Raw genomic sequence first — 6,000 nt, forward strand, 5'->3', positions numbered from 1 at the left:
CTCCACTACTTCAGAGGAAGAACTGAGGACATGTGAGGAAAAAAAAAGTGTCTGTAGGAGTGAATGTGAGAATGCCATGAGCCCAGGAAAGCATGTGTGGGGGCAAACGAGAGAATGCAGTGACCATCAGGCACCTCACGGAAGATGCTTGGCCCGGGTGTTGCTCTAGGACATCATTTTGTCAAACACCTGAAAGGTGGTTGGGGCTTCAGAGCAGGGGACCAGAACAGTGAAAATGATGCCTGGAGGATGAAGGTCAGTCTGATAGGAGACCCATTGTCCTCCTTCCTCTAACATGGACCTTTTCTTCCTCTGGCTACTTTGAAGCCACAAAGTGGACACATCTTCCCCCTCAGAGGTGCACTGCAGTTCACACTGTCTGGGTTCCCCAGTTGTGCAGGCACCTCAGCAGCTCTGAGACTGATGCAGGTCAGCCCTCAGTTCTCCATCCTCACCCACACTGGCATGGGTGCAAGTATTTTAAAATGAATCAAGAAAGAACCCATCCTCCTGCCTCCCACTCACCCAGGGCTGGATTTCCAGCCACCCCAGGTGGATGGAGAGTTCCCTACTCCTTAGCTTCTCCCAGCCAAAAGCTCTCCATCCTTCTTCCTTCCATTTTAACTGTTGCAAACTGAGGGTGGGACAGGTGTGAGACTTTGCAATAATTCCAAAGTCATTTGTGAGTTAAGGGACACAAACTCAAGAGATGGAACAGTCTGTGGATTGAAAAACTGTCAGAAGCCTTTGATTTAAACCTTCTGCCCTGGCACACAATTGTGGTATAACTGCAGGTCGAGAGATCACAGAAAGCTTGTGGGTGAAGGATAAAGCATATCATTAGGTGAGGGAGCTGTGCTTGTACCAAAGAGGCCTGGAACCTCAGCCCCCCTTTGCCCACCTCCTGATAGCATCTTCAGAGCGAGCCAGGCTTGCAAAGGGCAACAGTTTCCGTCGGCAGGAAGGTGAGAGATGTCCATCTGGGGTTGGTGTGTGTGTACACATGTGTGGGTGTCATAGCAGAGTGTGCACTGAGCTGGCCTCTGAAGCCTGGCATGGCTGGGCAAAGGCCTGTTTTCTCACTGTGGTCAGAGAACGGCCCTGCCACACAAGGTAGTGGAACATTTGCTGTCAGATGTGCAGCTGTGCTGCATCACCCATGCAGCAGGGTCCACTTCCTGCCCTATGGCATCTCCCAGCCAGCAATGGGAAAGCGAGTTCGAGAAAAAGGAGTTCTGGGGCAGGTTGAACACACTGCTGGCATCTGGCTTCAATGTGCCAGATGGAGGGAGGCAGTGGCTCTGCTTGTGGCACTGGGTGATGCTGGCTGGGGTGTTGCATCACCCCTTCTCCCTCCCTGGACTCTGGGAGATAAACAAGACTGAGTTGTAAGTGAAGCAGGTTGTCTAGGTGGTTTGGGAGAGGAGGAGGGACACCAGGCTGAGGCAGAGGGGAAACCTGCTATGATACAGTGTGGCAGCCCCCTGAATAGTGCACTGATGTGGGGCAAATCTTGCACTATTGCTGGCAGCTGGTGCAAGGCCTGAGGGGCTGCCAGAGATGCTTCTCATGACTGCACTCCCTATGCTGTGTCCCTGTTCTCCCTGGTGCTTTGAGTGCAGGCACATTCACCTGTGCCCATCTGAGTGCCCCCAGCAGGGTCAAATATCTCCTTTTATGTTCCTTTTCTTGCCCTGTTTCTCTTTTCTCCTTTCCCACAGCTATCACGGGGCAAGGAGCTATTCAGCTTCTCCTGAGTTTTCCCTCACGTGCTTTCTTCCTGAGAGACAGCACCATATACTGCCCTTCACCTCCTCTCTCCCACTCCCCTCCTTTTATACCTGCAAGACCACAAACCTGCAGGAAGCCCGTTTAAAGGACCAGGCCCGTGGCAGACACCTTGAACAAGCCTGAGATGCAGCCACAGAGCCCCTTGCAGCAGAGTTTGGACCAGTCTTTCAGGGGAAAAGAGAGGCACAGCTACAGAGGTAGTGCTATAGCTGCACACCCCAGGGCACACTTGCTTTGCCCAGGAGAGATACTAGCTGTCACCAACCCCTGAATCACATTCCCCAGGGCAGCTCCGTTGCATGGAAAAGAACACATACTTGTGGTGAAAGAATTGGATGGAGGTTTTGTGGCCTTCAGGGCATGGGTGCACTCACTGGCAGGGCAGCAGGGCTAGTCTGACCCAGTCTAGACCTTGTTCCTTGTACAGCATTACAGGGTCCACCTTGCCTGAGCTGAGCCTGACCTACAGTTCTGACTCCCCAGTCAGGCATCCGTGGTGTGATGGGTGGCACCAGCTACAGACCCTGCCTGTCACCATGCATCTAAGCCCCAATGGATTTGGCTGAAGAGACTCTTCAGGTGGCAAGCTGCAGGACTGAATCACAGAAAACTTTTCTTGAAGGTCTGGCTGCACATTTCCGGTCCCCCCTCCTCTCTCACTCCTCACCTTTTGTAAGCGTGACAAAATCACCTCCAATCTAACATCATCTCAGCTCAAGGGGCCAGGAACATGCACAAACACAACCACTGCACTTCCTGAGGACATGTTTCTATCTGCTTCCTCAGAAATAAATAAAAAATGGGAAGAAGGCTGGGCTCTGACATGAGAGAGTATTGCATTTGCTAGGATATATATAGCCCTAACTTTGGGCCTAACACAGGACCAAAGATGCATATGATTATGTTTTCCACCCCTTATCAAATGATGTGTCTGGTACACATCAAACCACAGGAGAAGCTGTGTAAAGACAAATTAAACTCAAAACAGAATGGCCTATATGGGCACCTTGTCGTATTTTCATGTCTATTCTTCCACCTCAGCAGGAGACCTCTCAGTCCAAAGATGATAAAGAAAATCCCATGTACCTCTTTGACTTGCATTGAGACCTCCAAAAGGTATCTCCCTGTCCTTAGGATTCTAATCCTTCTAGATCGTCCACTCAAGCTTCCAAGACTCCACTCCCTGCTCATGTTTCCCCTTTTTCCCCAACTTCATGGGCAATTACTACTTGCCTTTCCACCTCTGACCTGAACCTCAAGCCTTTCTCATCACACACAGGTCTTCCAAATATGCATGTCCAGCTTAACTCTGGAAATCCTACTCACCCCAGTGTTAGGGAGCACAAGTGTTCAATCAACAGTTTAATGTCCCTCTTTTGTCTGTACTTTCTGGCCTTTACCTCTTGGCAGAGACAAAAGAAATGCTACAGGGAAAACAGAAAACACACATGCTTACTAAGTACTTGATAGAAGGATGTGCTAAAAATTTCACAAGATAGAGGGTCTGATCTCCCTTAAGAGAACTCCCACGGTAGCCCAGCCTTCTTCAATATAATTAAGTACTTGAAGCCTACTCCTATAACCCATTGTATTGTCTTGGGTTTTTTGTAATTTCCAAAGATTCCTTCTTTGAATTTGCTTAAAGTTTTCCCAGAAAAGAGGAGAGGGTCATCATAATTAGAAGTGTTCAAGCAGTAAATATCTTCAAGGTAATGGTTCTTCATAAAGGAAACAGACACAAGACTGCCAAGGATTACCCAGGGAAGTTTCAGAGCTGTTAGACTTTGTACCTGTCTCTTTAGACCTTGTACCTGTCTCTTTTGGGTCCACATCTTTTACATCACACCATTCAGCAATAACCAGTGCTAGAAGGAATGGGTTAGGAGAGAAAAACAGATTTAAGTGCAAAACAACCAAGGAAAAAAGTTTAATACCACTGAAAAAAAAATATATATACAAAAGTTCTTGTAGTTTTTTTTGTTTTGTAATATAAAGCACCATTAATTCCAGAGTACATCACAACTCAGCCTACTACACCTTCCAGAAAGCACCCAATACTCCTGAAATCTGATTTAGCACCAAGGGAATGCTGTCTTATTTAGCACCAAGAAGCCTGTTAAACACACCCTTTGGTCCCCCTGCCCTCCTCTCTCATGTGCATCAGGCACCATCTGGCTGCTCATGGGTAGCACATGAGACCTGTTACCAGCATTCAATCACCAAATAGAAAAAAGGAGGAAGAATGAAGCTTGTTTCTGGAGATATTCAGTGTTAGAGAGACTTTCTTCGCTTCAGGGAGGCATGGGGCTCAATACACTGTAAAGAGACAATATCTCATTTGCAGCCTGTTGAGGAAGAGAGAAAGAAATTCGGTCCTGAGCATCACTGCCAGCACGCTGCTTCCTCTGTGCTGTCTGAAATCCTCTCTCTCAGCAATTTCACACGCTTGGCCTGCTAAGGTAGGGGAAGAAACTCACAGTCTCCTTTAGTTCCCATGATCCCATAATCAATGTTTCTCTGTGAAAAAAACAGGCTTGCCTCAGAGAAACTTTGTTTTTATACCCATTGCCTCATTGACAATGGTGGGTAGGATCCACAGTAGAAAGTTCCTGAAACTCGTTAGAGTCTGTACAGCTTCCTTAGCAAAGAAGGGAGGGTAAGTAAACAGGACAAGAGAGAAAATGTCCTGCAATTTTCTCAAGTTCATTTTTAATATTTGGCCTGAGTCCCTGTTGCTTTGCCATCTCCAGCTGAGTGTACCAGACCTAGTCCTGTATAATGATGCACATCTCCTATGGGAGAGCTCTGGTAGTCCCAGGTGCTATAGGCAAAGATCGTGGTTAATCAAGAGACTTTAGAAGCTAGGTAAGTCAGAAGATTTCATTATCAGTGATGGGCAGAAGAGAAATACAGTTTCTCCTGCTTGTCCTGCCCTGATACTCAAAAAAGAGACAACTCTTGGGAGTTTATGGAAGCATTACAACATGCGGAAGTAGGTTTCCTAAAGTGCTGAGCCAGCCTCACCTGCTCCCAACAAGACTGTAGCATACCCCACAGAGGGATGCAAGTGAGAGCAGTGTGAGACGAGTATAAATAGTAATAGAAAACCCAACCACTGACATTCCTTTCTCACTGCAACATCTCCAACCTGACAAGAAGAGCGAGGGTTTGTTTTAGTCACATGCTTTTCTAAGTTGCTCTGATGAGATTGCCAGAAAAGGGCACAGAGCATAAGGCAGGGAAGCTTTTAACCCTGGGGTGAGGTGCTGTAGTCTCACCTCTATCTCTTTTCCATCACAGAGGCAAAGAGGTGGCAGTCTGTCCAGGTTTGGAATTGACTTAACTGCAATTGCCCCTCCAGTCTCAAGCTCGGGTCCTGAAACAGCAGTCCTTGAATACCAGTGTGGGAGAACCACCTTCGGGGGGACAACGAAATGGCACCTCTGCCAAAGAAGAGAGCAGATTCTAGTTCACTATCTGGACTAGCTTTCCACAGCTGGGGAGCCAAGATCAAGTAGCACACCAGGGGAGGTGTGGGAGGGAGGTTTTCGAGGGTTGTCTCTCTCTCTCTCTCTTTCTCTCTCCTTCTTTACTTGTGATCTGTAGTGGTAACGGAATGGTGGGCTCTACTGATTCAACAGCAGATGTGCATAAGGGGTCTGGCCAAGTGTCTGGCCCTTTATCTCTTCAAAGAGCTAGAGCTGGCACAGAGGAGGACAATCCCACCAGGCCTAGATTTGACAGCCAACCCGGACTCTGTGACACAGAAGGGCGTCTAAGGATAGCCAGTGACACACTTCAGAAGGCCAACAGTTCCCTTTTTGGAAAGACACTGTCCTCTCTTACCGGTCCTACAACTTTCTTGTGCTACAGGAGACCATCAGACCCCAGTCCGCTCTCCAGACTACAGGTGTCAGAGGTGACATTAAAACCATGTTTCAGGCTGCAAAACTGGTATGTCTAGTTAGGAAAGAGAGGAGCCAAGATGTACATGGGCAATGGGGACTTTCTAGGCCTTTCTACAGGAGTCCTTTGTGAATGAAGCCCCAAAGAGGGACACATCCTCAGGAGCAGCATTTTAGCTTTCTTCTTGCTCTAGGACTCCAAATTCCAGAGCCAACTTGCTGGCAGATTGGGAAGCCAATAACCTAAGCTGGTTTAGGAGGTAAGGCATGAGAGATGGCAGTGTCACGATGTAAGTGGACAGAC

The sequence above is a fragment of the Manacus vitellinus genome, unplaced genomic scaffold (genome assembly GCF_001715985.3).
Source record: "Manacus vitellinus isolate BGI_N305 unplaced genomic scaffold, ASM171598v3 scaffold_5_pilon, whole genome shotgun sequence".
In the NCBI taxonomy this organism is placed as follows: domain Eukaryota; kingdom Metazoa; phylum Chordata; class Aves; order Passeriformes; family Pipridae; genus Manacus; species Manacus vitellinus.